Source organism: Oryctolagus cuniculus, chromosome 5, assembly GCF_051225735.1.
Source record: "Oryctolagus cuniculus isolate XC-2025 breed Fujian yellow rabbit chromosome 5, ASM5122573v1, whole genome shotgun sequence".
NCBI classification, from domain to species: Eukaryota; Metazoa; Chordata; class Mammalia; order Lagomorpha; family Leporidae; genus Oryctolagus; species Oryctolagus cuniculus.
The window spans coordinates 94,644,044-94,665,742 of NC_142871.1; the positions used below are offsets into that span (position 1 = coordinate 94,644,044).

The following is a 21,699-nucleotide window of genomic DNA, read 5'->3' on the forward strand; positions in this document are numbered from 1 at the left end:
ACAGTTCATGTCCCAGATGCTCTATTTCCAATCCAGCTACTGTTAATGTGACTGAGAAAGCAGTGGAAAATGGCCCAAGTGCTTAGGTCCCTTTAACCACGTGGGAGACCTGGAAGAAACTCCTGGCTCCTGGTTTCAGTCTGACCCAGCCCTGGCCATTGTGTCCACTTAGGGAGTGAACCAGCAGGTGGAAGATCTCTTTATCTCTCTCTATGCTTCTCTCTAACTCTTTCAAATGAACAGAATAAACCTTTAAAAATACATCAAAATCCAGTTAAAAAATTGGAAAAGAAGAAGTCAAATTACACATGCTTGCAGATGACATGATATTGTACATGAAGAAACCTAAATAAGCCACCAAAAAGCTGTTAGAATTGATGTCAATTCAGAAAAATTGCAAGTTACAGCATAAACACAAAATACACTATATTTTTGTATGCTAATAATGAACTCACAGAAAGAGAAATCAAGAAAGAAATCTCATTCGCAATTACCACAAAAAATCAAACATCTAGCAATAGATTTATCCAAAGAAGTGAAAGATATCTATAATCAAAATTATCAAATATTGATGAAAGAAATAAAGGACACAAAACTGTAAAGATATCCCTTGCTCATGGATTGGAAGAATCAATATTATTTAAAAAAAAGTCTATACTACCTAAAATGATCTACAGATTCAATGTGATTCCTATCAAAATGCCAATGACATACTTTATGAAAGTACAAAAAGCAATCGTAAAATTCATATGGAATCACAATAGCACCTCATACCTTTAGATTGGCTAATATAATCTTTTAATGTAGTTTTGATCAGATAAGTATTATCAAATGATTTGGAAAGCTCAAGATCAACTAACGTTAGGAATAGTACCAGGAAGGAGTACTCAGGAAAAAAAGTTACATGATCAACAAGGTATGCATATTATAAAATGATATTATAAAGACATGATAATAGAATCGAAACTGAAGGGCAACATGTAGTTTCAGAGTTTGTAACTTTCTAAGAATGTTCTCAAGAGGCATTAGTCTATAATCTGGAGAAAGTCAACAGACAGAAGAAAAACATATAGTTGATTTTTGTATTAATTAATATAAAGAGAAAAGATTTTATGCATTCCATAGGTATAGTACTAAGAAGACAACCATACTTCCCTCCCACCCCTGCTCTTCCATATTTTCCCTCCATCCTTTCCCTCTCTTCATCTGTTTTTGCAGTGACAGAATTTTAATCCACTCTATATTAACAGGTTTAATTTGCCACAAATCATTATATCCAACAAGTAAAAAGTAGGAAGACCACAGTTCCAGAAGAGTATAAACATGAGATAAAAGTGATAATCATATACCAAAATTACCATTTAATTTCTGTACATTTTTAGGGATACTCCTAAAATCCTGTCAAGAGAATATTCTGTAAGTTAAGCCTTGCATAATCACTAGGTTTTTTTCCCCTTTGGTCTTTGTGGGGTTTGAGAACCAACATGCACATGTAGTTACTACATGGAAATGTTCATGAACTAGGAAATATAAAACTTCATTTATTTGGTGTCCTAGGGAAATTACAAAAGGTCTGATCAATCAAAGTATCTTGATGTTTACTTTGCTTCTCAATCCTCCACCCTCAGGGAGTCAAAGTTTATTTCTTTCCTCCACGATGGGACTATTTCCTCCTCTTATGACTATAGGTGAGATCAAGGACATGAATCCCTACAGATAAACCTATACCAAATGTTCATTCTTTTCATTTTATCTTTTAATATTTTTACCTATTTAATCTTTTTCCTCACTCCAAATAAAAATTTAATCATCTCTGAGCAGCATGAGTTATATAATCACAATATATATTTAAAATTTGAATGTCAAAACTTTGAAAATTAGGAATATTAGAAGTGTTTCTTTGTGCACTCTCTAAGGAATACTTATTGATATAAGTTCATAACAACTATTAATATACTAATATATATATTAGTATAGTATAGCTCTAATGTTGAACTTTTCATTTACATTCACAAATAATAATCCCAAACTAAAAACAAATGCTTGGGAAACAAAAACAAAAGAAAATTTGCAAGCATGTTTGAGCTATAAAACTCACAGAAAATGATTGCTTAGTATCATAATTTGAATACCTCTATTGAACAGGAATAATATTTCCTCAGACATCTTTCAGGATTCTAAAATATAAGGTTTCCTTAACGTTTATTGCAGCTCAATTCACAATAGCTAAGACCTGGAATCAACCCAAATGCCCATCAACAGTAGACTGGATAAAGAAATTATGGGATATGTACTCTATACAATACTATACAGCAGGCAAAAAAAATGAAATACAGTCATTTGTAAAAAATGGAGGAATCTGGAAAATATCATGCTGAGTGAATTAAGCCATTCCCAAAGGGACAAATATCATATGTTCTCTCTGATCGCTGACAACTAAACAAGCACCAAAATGGAAACCTGTTGAAGTGAAATGGACACTATGAGAAACAGTGACTTGATCAGTCCTTGTCCTGACTGTTGATGTACAATTTAATACTTTATCCCTTTCAGTATTTTTTTTGTTCTAGTTAATACTATTGTTTGAACTCGGTAATTAACACACAATTATTATTAGGTGTTTAAATTTAACTGAAAAGTGATCTCTATAAAATATAAGAGTGGGAATAAGAAAGGGAGGAGATGTACAATTTGGGACACACTCAATCGGACCTGCCCCAAATGGTGGAGATGGAAATGTGCCAGGGGATTCCAATACAATCCCATCAAGGTGGCATGTACCAATGCCATCTCACTAGTCCAAGTGATCAATTTCAGTTCACAATTGATCATAATGATAGGTCTAAGAGTCAAAGGGATCACACAAACAAGAATAGTGTCTGTTAATACTAACTGATAGAATCAAAAAGGGAGAGAACGATCCAGCATGGGAAGCAGGATACACAGCAGACTCATAGAATGGCAGATGTCCTAAATAGCACTCTGGCCACAGAATCAGCCATTAAGGCATTCGGATATGGCTGAAGAGCCCATGAGAGTATTTCAGGCATGGAAAGCCAAGACACTCTGGAAAAAATAAACCTAAATGAAAGATCTCTGCAAGTGAGATCCCAGTGGAAAGAATGGGCGATCAAAGAAGGAGGTACCTTTCTCTGAAGGGAGGAGAGCACTTCCACTTTGACTATGACCCTGTTGGAATAAGATCAAAGTCGACGAACTCAAAAGGCTTCCATAGCCTTGGCAACTCATGACTAGAGCCTAGGGAGATTACTGATGCCATAAACAATAGTGTCAAATTGTTAAATCAACAGCAGAAATCACTGTGCACTTACTCCTCATGTGGGATCTCTGTCCTTAATGTGTTGTCCAATGTGAAGTAATGCTATAACTAGTACTGAAACAGTATTTTACACTTTATGTTCTGTGTGGGTACAAACTGATGAAATCTTTACTTAATATATACTAAACCGATCTTCTGTATATAAAGATAATTGTAAATGCTTCTTGATTTGAACGGAATGGGAGAGGGAGAGGGAGATGGGAGGGGTGCGAGTGGGATGGAAGTTATGGGGGGGAAGCCATTGTAATCCATAAACTGTACTTTGGAAATTTACCTTTAATAAATATAAGTAAAAAAAAAAAAAAGAATTGAAAAGGAGAGAATGATCCCACATAGGACGCAGGATACACAGCAGACTCATAGAATGGCAAGTGCCCTAACCAGCACTCTGGCCTCAGAATCAGCCCTTAAGGCATTCGGATCTGGCTAAAAATCCCATGAGAGTTTCACAGGTATGGAAAGCCAAGACACTCTGGAAAAAAAAAATGACCTAAATGAAAGATCTCTGTGAGTGAGATCCACGAGGAAAGAACAGGCCATCAAAGAAGGAGGTACCTTTCTCTGAAGGGAGGAGAGAACTTCCACTTCGACTATGACTTTGTCTAAATAAGATTGGAGTTGGCGAACTCAAGAGGCTTCGATAGCCTTGGCAGTTCATGAGAAGAGCCTCGGGTGATTACTGACCTCATAAATAAGAGTGTCAATTTTTAAATCAACAATGTGAATCACCGTGCACCTGCTCCCATGTAGGACCTCTGTCCTTAATGTGTTGTACTATGTGAATTAACGGTAAAACTACTACTAAAACAGCACCCTATACTTTGCGTGTTTTTGTGGGTGCACTCTGTTGAAATCTTTATGTAGTATATACTAAGTTGATCTTCTGTATATAAAGATAATTGAAAATGAATCGGCCGGTGCCGCAGCTCAATAGGCTAATCCTCCACCTAGCGGCGCCAGCACACCGGGTTCTAGTCCCGGTCGGGGCATCAGATTCTGTCCTGGTTGCCCCTCTTCCAGGCCAGCTCTCTGCTCTGGCCCGGGAAGGCAGTGGAGGATGGCCCGAGTGCTTGGGCCCTGCACCCCATGGGAGACCAGGAGAAGCATCTAGCTCCTGGCTTCAGATCAGCGTGGTGCGCTGGCTGCAGCACGCCAGCCATGGCAGCCATTGGAGGGTGAACCAATGGCAAAAGGAAGACCTTTCTCTTTGTCTCTCTCTCTCACTATCCACTCTGCCTGTCAAAAAAAAAAAAAAAAAAAAAAAAAAAAAAAAAAAAAAAAAAAAAGAAAGAAAGAAAAAAGAAAATGAATCGTGATGAAAAATGGGATGGGAGAGGGAGTGGGAGATGGGATTGTTGCAGGTGGGAGGAAAGTTATGGGGTAAAAAGCCACTATAATACAAAAGTTGCACTTTGGAAATTTATATTTATTAAATAGAAGTTGAAAAAAAGAAAAATATATAAGATTTCCTATATTATAAGAAATTATTTATTGCCTGAAAAAAGGCATTAGAAATCAGGCACCCACAGCAGATACAGTTACTGTGAACATTCAAAATTGGTCAACCACAATAGTAAAACACAAAACAGCTAATTGCAGCCTAGCTTTAACTACCTGCTTATAAACACTATTTTAGAAATTCTACATTGTGATTTTTGCCAAATATAACTTCCTATTTTCTACTAAAATGTTAAAATTTATTAATATTTACTTTAAAAGTGGCTTACTTCCATTGTTTGTATGAAATATTGCAAAACTATCTGATCCTCTATAGAAGCTATAAACATTACCATTTGAATGAATAATAACCAAAACATACTTTATGAAGTTCACTGTGTTAAACAGCATCCTAAGTATTTTCTCTGGGGTACACTTTTTAATTTTCAGAAGCATTTTATGAACTAGTTATGATTACTCACCCTGTCTTATAAGATTAGAGAATTGAAGTTCAGTGAGGTAAAGGACTTTCTCAAAGTTACATAGCACGTAAATGGTGAGGCCAGGACTCAGACCATTTGACAATCTGATACTAGAGTCTGTGCTGTTCCCCCTGACAAACTACTAACCATATGTTTACCTTTAAAAAATCTGTTTTCCAGTGTTTAAGACGCAACTATAAGAAATGGGATGATACCTCCCTTGTCTATTTACATTGCTTTAATCAATTTTAAAAGAAAATTAGAATACAACTGGGTTTTAATTAAATACTCCAATAACCAACTATGCATTCATTTTCATTATACACAGTTCTAAGTAGATAGACGTTTTTCCCTTCTCACAGCAAGAGATCTAATCAAAGTGATATATTCAAATGAATTAATCTGTAGACAAATCATGGAGCCTCACAATATAAAAAGGAAACATTTACAGCATACAAAATACAAACATGGATAGATACTGTTACTTGCCTGCCTACCTGAAAACATGTATTTTATTTATGGATACTTCCCATACTTTCTTCTGTATTTCATGACTGATTTATGTATTCATCTTTGGTTTTTAAGAATTCAGGAGTCTATGACATATATTTTCCCTTTAATAGAAAGGGCACTCTAATACTAAAAAGGTCCTCAGAGCTTTAATTACCTTTTAAGTTATAAAAATAATAGCCTATGGGGTTATTGTAAATTTAAGATTAACACTGACATTCAAACAAATGCCTATGAAAATAACGACTAAATTGCCTTTCTCTTCTATTCTCTGGCATGTGGCAGGTCACTTTTTCAGCCTCTGTGAAGCCATACTCCTATGATAATATCTTCAAGTTACCGTCTCTGAACACCAGGTGGCCAAGAGATCAGAGTCTACTCATAGGAAAATAGGACAAACTGTTCTTTTTCCTTTGTTTCCAGAACATTTACCATCTTGAGAACACAGCCAGATACAGTACCCAACAGGTGGCTTTGAGAAGATTTGGAGATCCATTCAAGTGTTAACTACAGATTTTTGCTGTTTGGCAAGAGAAAATGCTGGACCATCTGCCAGGTATACCTCTACATTCATTAAAACTACCTTGTCATGTATCTCCTCACCTGGGTGGACACTAATGAGATTCCACATCTGATGCTGGGCAACACATACAAGCTAGGCCCATACAGCATGCATTAATTTAGCTCACTCTAACTTGCATTCATTTAGTCAGGCCTATCAACATAAGCCTTATATTTGGCAGGTCTTATATTTCTAGTGTCACCAATTGCACAGGTTATTGAGTTTTTTTTTTTAATTCACTTTATTTTTCAACACAGAATGTAAAGGAAACTGGAGATGTCACTGAATCATAAAACTAGAGCTGTCAGATACCACAAATTAAAATACAGAAAAGCCAATTAATTTGAATTTCAGATATACATTGAAGAGATTTTTCTAGTATCAACAAGTGTAGATACTGTATTTCATTTGATAAACATACATGCAACAATAGATTATTTGAATTTTATAAAATATATTTAAATATTCCTTGATATTAACCAGTTAATAATTCATTTTCACTTGATAGAAACACTTATGGAGGAAATGTCAAAAGATGAGGTTCAGTTTTACTCCATTTTCTGCCAGACTTTGTGACTCTAGGTTATTATATCCCCTAATCCTACAAACCCCAGGATCATTGCTGGTAAAATGGGGATAATTATACTTTTCCTGTCAAACATAGAGTGAGAATCAGCTAAGTGAACAGAGTGAAATAATTTTTAAAAAGTGAATATAAAAACACTATTGAGCTGGTGTTGTGGGCACAGCTGCTAAAGCCGCAGCTTGTGACACCGTCAGCCCATTTCTGAGCACCAGTTTGAGTCAGGCTCTTCTATTTCCTATCCATTTTCAAGCTAGTGCACCTGGGAAGCCAGCAAAACAGGGTCCAAGTACTTGGGGCCCTGCCACCCATGTGGGACACAGGGATGGAGACTCAGACTCCTGGCATCAGTCTGACCCAGAAATAGCTGTTTTGGTCACTGAGCAGTGAACCAGTGAATGGAAGATCTCTCTGTCACTGTGCCTTAAAAAAAAAAAAAAAAAAAAAAAAAAAACGAAACAAAATGAAAGGAAAGGAAAGGAAACAAAACAAAACAAAACAAAGCAAAGCAAAACAAAATGCTATCAAGGAGCCATTTCTCCTCAGGAGGTTTTTAATAAAGGAAATTCACATATTATCTTTTCACATAGAAAAAATCACAAACCATCTGTGAAAATAAAACTACTACATCAGTCTTTATCTTTCCATACAAATGAGAGCACTTCAATAAATTCATGGAAAATTTGAATTAAAAGCTTTATTTTTATGCAAAAATTCAAATCCATTCATTTGTGCCATTTTAAATGAATTTTTTGAAGACCCCTCATGTCTGAATTTCCTGTAAAACCCTATGCTCTGGAAGCTTCTCCATATTTTTTACACTGCCATGGCCTTTCATTCAGAAACAATATGCAGAACAAATATCACTTACTAGATAAAGCTTCCCTAATATTCTATACCAAATCTGAATTTTAATAGTTACCACCAACCCAAATAAATATACAGAACATGTTATGAAGGTTCTTACTACTTACTACAGTTTCTCTAGATTCTATATCCTCAACATCACGGCCTCTGTGAACCTGTAATCAAAGAATCTATCAAGGGCATTTGCAGCTATTATTGAATACCAATAATGAAGTATCAATGGCACTGACACGTCTTCAGAGAAAAAACTACTGTACAGTGTGAACAAAGCTGAATCCTATTTGTTTTTGTTAAAGTCCAAAGGAAGAAGTATGCAAATTTAAGGCCTCTCCAAAATTAACAGCATGCTTCATATGAATTTTATGTACACACTCTAATCTCTTTTTTTTTTTCTTGCCAAGACAGTAATAAGGCTTGGGCCATATTTTCTCCTGCCACAGCAACCTGAAACAGATGAAAGTGACAGTGAGAGGTCTGGATATTTTAAACCTTCTCTTAGAAGAAACATTAATATCCCAAGAACAGGAGAAATTATTCCATATTTAGGGACTGAGAGAGAGAGAGATTATACAATCTCCTCTGTTAGTCTGTTCAAATGCTTAACACCTTTTGCTATCCAAAAATAGTTTCACATAAATCCCTTATACTATAGAATAAAATGTTTCCTTTCTTGTCCTGTTCTCAGGAGCATGGAAAAAAGAAACAATACCTGTGTGAGAGACCTACATATGTTTAAAAATTTTATGAAATTATCACCAGTCTACATGTTCAGAGAAACTTCTCTAGTAGCGAACTATAGAAATTATCCCTGAAAGTATAGATTTCCATGTGCAGAATCATGAAGCAAAACCCCTACCTTTCACCTTACACAAAAATTCACTCAACATGGATTAAAGACTTAAATTAAGGACCTGACACCATCAAATTATTAGAGAGCACTGGAAAAACCCTGCAAGATATATGTACCTGCAAAGACTTCCTAGAAAAGACCCTGAAGGCACAGGCAGTCAAAGCCAAAATTAACAATTGGGATTGCATCACATTGAGAAGTTTCTGCACTTCAAAAGAAACAGTCAGGAGAGTGAAGAGGCAACCAACAGAATGGGAAAAAATATTTGAAAACTATGCAAAAGATAAAGGGTTGATAACCAGAATCTACAATGAGATCAAGAAACTCCACAACATCAAAACAAACAACTCACTTAAGAGATGGGCCAAGGACCTCAATAGACATTTTTCAAGAGGAAATCCAAATGGCCAACAGACATATGAAAAAATGTTCAGGATCACTAGCCATCAGGGAAATGCAAATCAAAACCACAATGAGGTTTCACCTCACCCTGGTTAGAATGGTTCACATTCCGAAATCTACCAACAATAGATGCTGGACAGGATGTGGGGAAAAAGGGACACTAACCCACTGTTGGTGGGAATGCAAACTGGTTAAGCCACTGTAGAAGTCAGTCTGGAGATTCCTCAGAAACCTGAAGATAACCCTACCATACAACCCAGCCATCCACTCCTTGGAATTTACCCAAAGGAAATGAAATTGGCAAACAAACAAGCTGTCTGCACCTTAATGTTTATTGCAGCTCAATTCACAATAGCTAAGACCCAGAACCAACCCAAATGCCCATCAACAGTAGACTGGATAAAGAAATTATGGGACATGTACTCTATAGAATACTATACAGCAGTCAAAAACAATGAAACCCAGTCATTTGCAACAAGATGGAGGAGTCTGGAAAACATCATGCTGAGTGAACTAAGCCAGTCCCAAAGGGACAAATACCATATGTTCTCCCTGATCAGTGACAACTGACTGAGCACCAAAGGGGAAACCTGTTGAAGTGAAATGAACACTATGAGAAACAGTGACTTGATCAGCTCTTGTCCTGACTGTTGATGTACAATGTATTATTTTATCCATTTTAGTATTTTTTTTGTTTTGTTCTAGTACTATTGGTTGAACTCTGTAATTAACACACAATTATTATTAGGTGTTTAAATTAATTGAAAAGCGATCCCTGTTAAATATAAGAGTGGAAATAAGAGGGAGGAGATGTACAATTTGGGACATGCTCAATCGGACTTGCCCCAAATGGTGGAGTTAGAAACGTGCCAGGGGATTCCAATTGAATCCCATCAAGGTGGCATGTACCAATGCCATCTCACTAGTCCAAGTGATCAATTAAAGTTCACAATTGATCACACTGATAGAACTAAGAGTCAAAGGGATCACATGAACAAGACTAGTGTCTGCTAATACTGATAGAATCAAAAAGGGAGAGAACGATCCATCATAGGAAGTGGGATACACAGCAGACTCATAGAATGGCAGATGTCCTAAACAGCACTCTGGCCTCAGAATCAGCCATTAAGGCATTCGGATCCGTCTGAAGAGCCCATTAGAGTATTTCAGGCATGGAAAGCTAAGACACTCTGGGGGGAAAAAAAAAGAAGACCTAAATGAAAGATCTCTGTGAGTGAGATCCCAGTGGAAATAATGGGCGATGAAAGAAGGAGGTACCTTTCTCTGAAGGGAGGAGAGAACTTTGACTATGACCCTGTTGGAATAAGATCGAAGTCAGCGAACTCAAAAGGCTTCCATAGCCTTGGCAACTCATGACTAGAGCCTAGAGAGATTACTGACGCCATAAACAAGAGTGTCAAATTGTTAAGTCAACAACAGGAGTCACTGTGTACTTACTTCTCATGTGGGATCTCTGTCCTTAATGTGTTGTCCAATGTGAAGTAATGCTATAACTAGTACTGAAACAGTATTTTACACTTTGTGTTTCTGTGTGGGTGCAAACTGATGAAATCTTTACTTAATATATACTGAACTTATCTTCTGTATATAAAGAGAATTGAAAATGAATCTTGATGTGAATGGAATGGGAGAGGGAGTGGGAGATGGGAGGGGTGCGAGTGGGAGGGAAATTATGGGGAGGGGAAGCCATTGTAATCCATAAACTACACTTTGTAAATGTATATTTACTAAATTAAAAAAAAGAAATTATCACCAGTCTAACAGTCCTCATCCTTTTAGGATTTCCTTCTTTATTTTTAAAGATGCTATTTATTTATTTGAGAGGCAGTTACAGAGAGAGGGTGAGGCAGAGAGAAAGGTCTTCTATCTGCAGGTTTACTCCCAAAATGGCCATAACGACTGGACCTGGGTTGATCTGAAGCCAGAAGCCAGGAGCTTCTTACAGGTCTCCCACGTGGGTGCTGGGACCGAGCACTTGGATCATCTTCCGTTACTTTCCCAGGCCATTTGCAGAGAGCTGAATCAGAAGAGGAGATGCTGGGATACCAACCCACACTCATATGGGATGGCTTAGCTTACTACACCACAATGCCAGCCTCTAGCGTTTTCCTTCCTTGATGCAATAATTCTGGTTTACAAACAGCAAAATATGTGAAAATTAATTCCAAATATTTATTTTTCTGGTATCAACCACTAATACTAAATAAATGCTTGTAATAGCTTTCTTACCTCAGTTCTCATCAAAACCTAAAGTTCTAGTTACTATTCAAATGGATATAAAAGAAATTTGAAATTTAATATGAGGAGTAATGTTTCCCCAACAAAGTTCTTTTTAATCTGATCTTACATAGAAGATTATTCAAATATACATCTTCATGTAATACAATAATATCTAATTGAAAATAAATGAATACAATACTTATCTAAAGTGTGAGGCTGGTAAATTCATGAAATTTTTATGAGTCACCTTGAATAAGAAAAAAAAAATATAGCAGGGACTAGTGATAGCTCCCAGAATACTATTTCATTCACATTCAGAACACCATGGTAAAATTTATTCAGAAGACTGAAGGCATGACTTGGAGTGAAGTGATTCTTTTTTGTGTGTAGTTTTCATTATACTTCACTTATCTTTACCCTTCCAACTAAAGGTATCTTCTGTTCAATTAACAATCTCTTTTTCATCTGTGATTAAAATCTTCTATCATTTTATTGCATGCTTCTGTATGCTATCATTTTGATATTAGTTTGACCATCCGCCAGAGAAACATGAGTTAGGAGCTTGGTCCCCAAAGTCTTACGTTAATGACTTAATCTAATTGTGGTGTCTGAAGGTGGTGTCTTTAGACAGCATTAAGTTGCTAGGATGGAGACTCCACTTTATATGACTAGACCATGGACACAAAGATGAGTATGTTCCTTGATTCTCTGTGCTACCTAGCTCACCAAATGATCCTACTTCTGCATGTGTTCAGCAATCTACCACCCTCATCAGATATCAAACAGATGGAATATGCATATCTAAAACCAAAAGCCAAAACAAACATCCTTCCTTATAAGTATAGGGATAAAAAGCCAATTCATACAATATATAATGAAATGAAATATAAGCAACACAGTATTCAATATAAACTCAATGGTTTAAATGGCATGTGCCAAACTATGATGCTGGAGAAACAGATAAAACCTGCTGACCAAAAACCAATACCCCATAAAATATGTTAGATTGGCATACCATGCCAAATCATGATAGTCATCAGCATACGTGTGACTAAAATCATACTAAATAAAACTGAGAGATGACACTTGCTTAGAAGTATAGATAACTACTTTGTATAGATCAGTGCTTCTCAGATTTGGAAACCCTCAGAATCACCTGCAAAGCTTTTAAAATGGTATTGATACATGGAACCCATGACCAATTTTTTTTTTAAATTTTTCTAGGAAGGACCTTGGAAATGGGTATGCTTAAGAGCTGACCAAACAATTCTAACACATAGTGGATGATGGCCCAAGTCCTTGGGCCCCTGTATCCACATAGGAGACCTGGAGGAAGCTCCTGGCTCCTGGCTTCAGATTGGCGCAGCTCCAACTGTTGCGGTGGATTGGAGAGTGAACCAGCAGACAGAAGACCTTTTTCTCTCTCTGCCTTTCCTTCTTTCTGTGTGCAAGTCTGACTTTCAAGTAAATAAGTAAATCTTTAAAAAAAAAAAAGAAAGTTATTTAAAATGCACTCAATAGGGGCTGGCGAGTGGCATAGTAGATAAAGCCACTGCCTGCAATGTCGGTATCCAATGTAGAAACCAATTCATGTCCCGCATCCTCCTCCTCAGATCCAGCTCCCTGCTAATGGCCTGGAAAAACAGCAGTAGATGGTCCAAGTACTTGGGCCCCTGCTACTCACATGGCTCCTGGCTTTGTCCTAGTCCATCCCTGGCCTTTGTGGCTATTTGCAGAGTGAACCAGCAGAAGGAAGATCTCTATCTCTCTCTCTCTCTTTCACTCTCTCTACCTCTCCCTCTCTCTGCATCTCTATCTCTTTCTTCCTCTCTCTCTTACTGTAATTCTTTCTAATAAATAAAATAAAATGTACGTAATACACATTACTTTGTATATTACCCATTTAAAGTTATGATGTTTTTAATTTTCTCTTTCTGACTGTTCATAAGTAATAATTTCTGACGTCATTCAATGTCAGCTGTCATCAAAATTTGGTAAATTTACATGGGAAGCAGTCTACACAGCAGACTCATAGAATGAGAATCACTTTAACACTCTGACCTGAGAATCAGCCCTTAAGTCTTCCTGGTCTGGCTGAAAAGCCCGTGATAGCATTTCAGGCAAGGGAAGCCAAGACATTTGGCAAAAAAATGTTCTACATGAAGGATCTCTGTGAGTGAGACCCCAGCGGAAAGAAGTGGTCATAAAAGAAGATTGTACTTTACTCTAAAGGGAGGAAAGAACTTCCACTTTGCTTATGGCATTGTCCAAATACTGAAGGAGTTTGTGGACTCAAAAGGCTTCCATACCCTAGGCAGCTCACGTCAAGAGCCTTAGGTGGTCACTGATGCCATACATAACAGTGTTAATTGTTAAACTAACAACAGGAGTCACTGTACACTAACTCCTTATGTAGGACCTCTGTTCTCAATGAGTTGCATTGAGAGTTAACTGTAAAATTAGTTCTTAAACAGTTTGTGTATGTGTGTGTGTGTGTGCAAATTGTTGACATCTTTACTTAGTATAGAGTTTGTGTTCAAAGTTAATTGAAAATGAATCTTGGGGCTGGCGCCACAGCTCAATAGGCTAATCCTCCACCTTGCAGCGCTGGCACACCAGGTTCTAGACCCGGTCGGGGCGCCGGATTCTGTCCAGTTGCCCCTCTTCCAGGCCAGCTCTCTGCTGTGGCCAGGGAGTGCAGTGGAGGATGGCCCTAGTGCTTGGGCCCTGCACCCCATGGGAGACTAGGAGAAGCACCTGGCTCCTGCCTTCGGATCAGCGTGGTGCGCTGGCTGCAGCGCGCCGGCCATGGCAGCAATTGGAGGGTGAACCAACGGCAAAAGGAAGATCTTTCTCTCTGTCTCTCTCTCTCACTGTCCACCCTGCCTGTCAAAAAAAAAAAAAAAAAAAGAAAGAAAGAAAGAAAATGAATCTTAGTGGAGAATGGGACTGGCAAGGGGAGACAGAGGAGGAGGAGGGGTGGGAGTGTGGGTGTGAGGGAAGATATGGTGGGAAGAATGACTACATTCCTAAAGTTGTACTTATAAAATTTGTATTCCTAAAAATATATATTTAAAAAATTTGGTTAATTTATATACTGCTAATAAAAACTTAATTTTGCTAATTTTCCCCTTAGTGAATTTTTTCTCATAGTTCTAAAGAGGAAATCCAAATGGCCAACAGGCACATGAAAAAATGTTCAAGGTCATTAGCAATCAGGGAAATGCAAATCAAAACCACAATGAGGTTCCACCTCACCCCGGTTAGAATGGCTCACATTCAGAAATCTACCAACAACAGATGCTGTCGAGGATGTGGGGAAAAAGGGACACTAACCCACTGTTGGTGGGAATGCAAACTGGTCAAGCCACTATGGAAGTCAGTCTGGAGATCCCTCAGAAACCTGAAGATAACCCTACCGTTCGACCCAGCCATCCCACTCCTTGGAATTTACCCAAAGGAATTTAAATTGGCAAACAAAAAAGCGGTCTGCAGCCTAATGTTTATTGCAGCTCAATTCACAATAGCTAAGACCTGGAACCAACCTAAATGCCCATCAACGGTAGACTGGATAAAGAAATTATGGGATATGTACTCTTTAGAATACTATACCGCAGTAAGAAACAACGAAATCCAGTCATTTGCAACAAAATGGAGGAATCTGGAACACATCATGCTGAGTGAAATAAGCCAGTCCCAAAGGGACAAATACCATATGTTCTCCCTGATCGGTGACGACTGACTGAACACCAAGAGGGAAATCTGTTGGAGTGAGGTGGACACTATGGGAAACGGTGGCTTGATCAGCATAGCCCTGACTGTTAATGAAAAACTTAATACATTATCCCTCTTAGTAGTTTTTTTATCTGTTCTACTTAATATGACTGGTTTAGATCTGTAATTGATGCACAGTTATTCTTAAGTGTTGAAAATTAACTGAAATGTGATCCCTGTTGAACGTGGGAGTGGGAATGGGAGAGGGAAGAGATGTATAATTTGGGACATGCTCAGGCTGACTTGCCTCAAGTGGTGGAGTTGGAAGCATACCAGGGGATTCCAATTCAATCCCATCGAGGTGGCATGTACCAATGCCATCTCACTATTCCAAGTGATCAATTTCAGTTCACAATTGATCATAATGAAAGGACTAAGAGTCAAAGGGAGCACATAAACAAGTCTAGTACCTGCTAACACTAACCGATAGAATAAATAAAGGGGAGAGTGATCCAACATGGGAAGTGAGATACTCAGCAGACTCATAGAATGGCAGATGTTTTAAATAGCACTCTGGCCTCAGAATCAGCCCTAAAGGCATTCAGATCTGGCTGAAAAGCCCATGAGAGTATTTCAGGCATGGAAATCCAAGACACTCTGGCAAAAGATCTCTGTGAGTGAGATCTCAGTGGAAAGAACAGGTCTTCAAAGAAGGAGGTACCTTTCTCTGAAGGGAGGAGAGGACCTCCACTTTGACTATGACCTTGTCTAAACAAGATAAGAATCGGAGAACTCAGAGGGCTTCCATAGCCTTGGAAACTCATGACTGGAGCATAGGGAGATTACTGATGCCATAGACAGGAGTGTCAATTGGTAAAGTCAACAACAGGAGTCACTGTGCACTTACTCCTCATGTAGGATCTCTGTCCTTAATGTGCTGTGCATTGAGATTTAATGCTATAACGAGTACTCAAACAATATATTTCACTTTGTGTTTCTATGGGGGTGCAAACTGTTGAAATCTTTACTTAATGCATACTAAACTGATCCTCTGTAAAAAAAAAAAAAAAAAAAAAAAAAAAAAAAAAAGAAACTATCAACTCCCAACTTGACTCTCACTGGGATTAAACATGACAATAGGTCTGATCTGATTTCATCATCATTTAAAAAAAATCATCTATCATTTTTCACTTTATGTTTCTGTGTGGGAGCAAACTGTTGAAATCCTTACTTAATGTATACTAAGCTGATCTTCTGTATATTAAGATATTCGAAAATGAATCTTGATGTGAATGGAAGGGGAGAGGGAGTGGGAAAGGGGAGGGTTGTGGGTGGGAGGGACGGTATGGGGGGGAAGCCATTGTAATCCATAATTCGTACTTTGGAAATTTATATTCATTAAATAAAAGTTAAAAAAAAATTAAAGAAATAATTGACCAAATTATTCCCACACTATACTTTTTTCATTCTTTGTAATTTTAAGCAGAGACAGGATATGTGAAGAGATATTTAGGTGTTAACTTACAGTCCATCAAGGGCAATAACAATATTAAACATGGATGTGCCTCAGATGTTTCTGTGGGATTTGGTCAAAACTAAATATGCCACAAATGCCATCCAAGATTGTGACGTTTTAAATAGTAGGAATCGTCTGGAAATTCCATTTTCTAGTGAGAATGTGGGCTCTGGGAAAACCTACAAAGTTGATGATAACTTAACACCCAAACACATAAGAGAGAATAACAACTCCTTGCTCAATTTTCTGCTTTCTAGCTGCTTCTCTTGGTACTTTTTCCTAATCCCATTCCTACAGGCTCTATTTGTTAGATTAGTCTTGTCCTGGGGTCAAAGTCTTCCTAACATAGAAAAGCTAATGGAAAGCTCCACTGATCTCCTTTCCCCATACAGAGCAATGATAGTAATTTGTCCCACAAATAGAAACTAGTAAATTTTCAGTGATACATGCATAAATTATCTCCTACGTGGATTTGCTTTTCCATTCTAGAGAAGTATACTAAAATATAACAAATTTCTAGTCTGTGTCCTACCATTTGACTTCTCTCAATATTATCTTAGTCTTCCTCCATTCCCAAGAATGTATTGCAAATATGGAAAATATGATGTTTCTAAGTACCAAAATGCCTGTTGTCCTTGAACAGTAATGTCTAATCGGAAATTATTTATAAACAAATCTTCACAAGGACTTTAATGATAAATACAGGCCTGCATGTAACATCTGTCACTCTACAGACAGCTGTATTTAACAATAAAATAATAGTATGTACATAAAGGCTCACAACATTAGAAAGTTCTTCTACAAGCATTCTATTCCCCTCTAATCCATTTTCAAATAATAAATTGCAGACTCAGAGATGCTTTGTGATTTTGTTATGTGCAAAATTCTCATTTCTTAATCCAAATATCTTGCAGTTTCCTGAATACTATACTGTCTTAGCCAAATGTTCATATGATGGAAGAATTATAGCACCAGTGTGTTGAATCATAAAGGTAAGTGGGATGGGGGAAAGGACAGGTTCTAATAAGCCTCATTCTTTGAGTATGTTATCTGTTCTGCAACTAACTTCTTGGAAACTCTGGATAAGCTGTTCTTTAGCACACAAGAGGGAAAAATAGAAAGATTAATAAGGGTTGCCTAAGTCGCAAATGGACAGGACCCACATGGTCGGTTATATCTTTTCTTCCTTTTATCATGGTGCAGGAAAGAAGAAATTTTGCTGGCAAATATCGCATTCTAAAAAAATCAACCAATGGCAATTCAATTTAATTTGACATTTAGATTTAACAATGCTCAGCATTCAGTCATTTGCTGTAACTCACCAGACTGCAAATTTTAAAAGGGCTTTTTAATAACGCCTGTGATTGAATTGTTGTTCTGCCAGCTTTAATTGACACTCTTGCACCTAAGAATGTACAGTATTTCTTCAGTATTAATTCCCTTGGTATTTAATTAATTCCCTTGGTATTTAATTAATTCATGGAGAATGAAACAGCATGTTCACAGATTTGAAACGCATCAAAGAGATACATGAATCTATTTTTAAATAGCATTTGTCCATGAACATAAAGTCTCTCCTGGCTGCTGAGTCAGGTTATGTCAACCCAATAGTTGCCGAAACAGGCAGTATATGATGGCTGCTTAGCTCAGTGTCTCTCTAGTAATAGCTTAAGTTACTTTACTGGGGTGTGTGTGTGTGTGTGTGTGTGTGCATTTTCCAAATATACTATCTCTGTAGCACAGTAGTTTTCAATCAGCACTGAATTTCAGAATCTTTTCTGAAATTTTCAGAAACCTCAGAGATGCAATGAGTCTGGCAGGGATTTATATAAAAACAAAAGATGGGTTAAGCTCCACTGGTAATTTCATGTCAGTTAGTAGAAATTTGAATAATAGTTTGAAAAATAATTCTACACGAAAGTTCCCTATAGATCTGTCTACTTTATTTTTCTTAATTCATTTTAAGATTACTTTTATATAAAGAGAAGTTATAATATTATTCTCTATAAAATACATCTCTGGGCCTAAGAAGAAAACTAAACATTAATAAAATTATAAGTAAGCATACAAAAAACTTGGTTTAAATGTCTCATGTATAACTGACTGAATTTTATGATTTGATTTCAGGATTTTTATTCTGAAATAATAAAAATATCATACTAGTGACATTTAATTCCTACTGTTTTGTTCAATATGCTAGTCTTTCTCATGAAAAAATGTTTATCCTAAAATAACAAATATTTGGGAAAATTGGGTGACTCTTGATTTGAATGTCAATCAGGACTAAGAATAGCTCACTGCTACAAAACAGAGTAAAACTCTTGTTGAAGGAATTGGAATTCTGGTTTTAATTATTAAAATATCAAGAATGGAACACATATTGTTATATCATATGGTCCCTAATATCCAAAACAATTGTAATAAAGTAGAAAGATCAGCTTCATAAAGCTTTTCATGGTTTTTGTAGGAGGGAAGTTATGGGGGGAAAAACCATTGTAATCCATGAACTGTACTTAGGAAATTTATATTTATTAAATAAAAGTTAAAAAATGATACATGGGGCATAATTCAACATTTCAACAAGTTGTTTATCATGAAGGAAGGTGCATTTTTTAGTTAATTTGTCATTTGTCCTATTTATATCCTGAGATACATGCCATCATCAAATAATCATTTATTACTAGATATGCAGTTATGTGTATCTAATTCAAATAACTTCCTTTTCATAGATAGATCAAAATTCACTGGATTTTGTGCCTTCTAGGAATACCGAGAAGAAAAGTTGTGATTTTACAAATAGTGAATACTGGAATATGCAGGACAAGATCTTTTTTTTTTAATTTCCCAAATATTCAGCATGGTTTCTCATGGAGCGCAGGTTTAACTAAGCAGTTGTTGACTACAAACATAAATAGTAGGGGAAAATAGCAATATATTTATAAAGAAATATAATGACCCCATCTGAATTTCAAGTAAAAGCTCGCTCTAAGAAGAAATAAACTCAATTTAAACAGTAGTCTAATAATATATGTGCTATATACTCTCATCTACATATTGCTATAAATTTGCAGTTGTTGGGCCTTTAATTAAAAGTAGTAAGCAGAAGGCCACATAGAGAGGTACAGCAAGACAGTGGGTAAGATGCTGCAGAAATCATCTCTCACAGAAATACCCATTTGAACAGATATTCACAAGCACAAGTTACGTTCACAAGAGCTAAGGAAGCCAGATTATAGACTAACTGCCTGGTTTTAGTGTAAAAAGAAATGACACACTGAAGAAAGCATGAAGGAAAGAGCTGTCCAGGTCATTCTGCCCCCAGCTCCAAACAGTACACTATGGAGAGACATCAGACCTCCGACCTGTGGGAGGGGGATGGAATTAAGTCCAAACTTTATGAGTTAAACTTAGCACTATGCTCATCATTATAAAGGAAAATGACATATATGGTCTCATAACAATTGCCCTTAAGCCAATATGTGCATATTGAAACTTTTACCCTCGTAAGACAACCAAGTGTCAATCTCTACCACCCCTCACTCAACCTCCAGCAAAAAGTATAACAAGAATCCAGCAGCTGGGGAGAAGGACAGAAAAGGGAACTTACTAATGTGCCTTGAAGCTCAGAGCCAGGACTAGTATGGTAAGACTCAGCACGTGATATAGCCCAAAGAGCATCTTCACCAAGGCCAGTGCTCACTGGCTCACAAAAAGGGCTGCTATACCTACTTCATCATCATACAGATACTTTATCCCAGTAGGACAAACTTTTTTATTTCTCTGTATCAGTACCAAAATACATGTGAGCCTTTCATATACCCCTGAGACTCTCCGTTGCCTGATAGCTGTTGAGATCTGCATGTCATCCAGCTTAGGGTAGGCTGGATGGCCCAGGGACTGCTTCTATCACCATTCTCCAAATATTTGGCAGACATCTGGTAGTGTTCCTCCCCAGGCTAGGGCCTGAAGACACAGCCTCTGAATCTGTTGTGGGGAAAACTGGAGTTCCATGCACCAAGCTGAACTGACATACATCCTTGCCAGCATCACTGGTGAGGCTACAGTGACCACAGTCTGTAAATCCATTTCAACAGTCAACAGTCCATAGAAGTAGCTTTGATCTTACTCCCATGTTATGTTACTCCAGGTAAGCTGTAAGCTACAGGTATTAATCAGCATTGCAAAACTGATGGCTACAGAATGCTCATACATTCTATGTATTCTATCAATTTCAATTTTCTGAATTCTTAGAATCTTCTGACTTATTTCAGTCCAAAGTGGTTGCTCCTTAGACCCCGTGCACAGGTGTTATCATAACTCTTTTCAGTATGATCCTTCATTTTCATGTGTTTTTCTTCAGTTTTCACAATCTCACACCTTTTGCTTGGTTAACTATCTCATTTAACTATAGGAAATCATTCAGTAGCATCCTGAGAAAGGGTGCATGGGAGGTATATGTTGAGATATAATTTGCCTGAAAACAGAATCAAATACACCCTTTCATTTCACTAACAGTTTGACCAGGTACAACATTGAGTTGGAAATAAATTTCTTGAAAACATTTGGGATGGTTCACTGTCTCCAATTCTTTGATATTTTATTTGAGAGCTATAATATATTTTTCCTTACTCAATGGAAGATACAGGATCATTTTGCTGCCCAAGTATTCTGAAATTTTACAGTGACGGCATTAGTATAAGTCTATTTTCACCCAAATCCTGGATACTGGGTAAGTATCAATCTAGAAATTCAAGTTTTTAATTTTTAGGAACTTTCTTAAATTGGACCTTCAATTATTTCCTTGTTTCCCTGTTCCTTCTTTTTGGAACTCCTATTATTTAAATGCTGTACTCTATAATTGGACCTCTAATTTTTCTTTATTTTTACTGTTATGTTTTCCATATTTTTTCTAATTTCTGGAAGATTTTTCTTCCTTAACTTTCTAATTTTTATATAATATACATTAACTATCATTTAATTTTAAAGACTTTTTATTCTCTAAAGATTTTAAAGTACGATTTTTTAATGTTCCATTACCTGGCTTCCATTCTCTCTTGCAGCTAATTGCTGACTGACAGATTCTATTGTGTAAGTTACTTAATAGCTTTCTCAAATTCTCCTTTCTTATTCTTTGAAGGCATTTACCAACTACCCCCAAGTCCTTTCTAGCTTCTAATATGTTGTTGTTCTTGTCC

At 36.9% G+C, this 21,699-nt stretch overlaps 1 protein-coding gene and 1 pseudogene across 1 annotated transcript in view; both read right to left on the reverse strand.

Moving 5' to 3' along the window:
- The window catches only part of MEI4 (meiotic double-stranded break formation protein 4), a 254,801-nt gene that overhangs the window by 109,821 nt on the left and 123,281 nt on the right, over nucleotides 1-21,699 (reverse strand). The window lies entirely within an intron of this gene.
- LOC149126583 (small nucleolar RNA U3) lies at nucleotides 8,520-8,605 on the reverse strand (annotated as a pseudogene).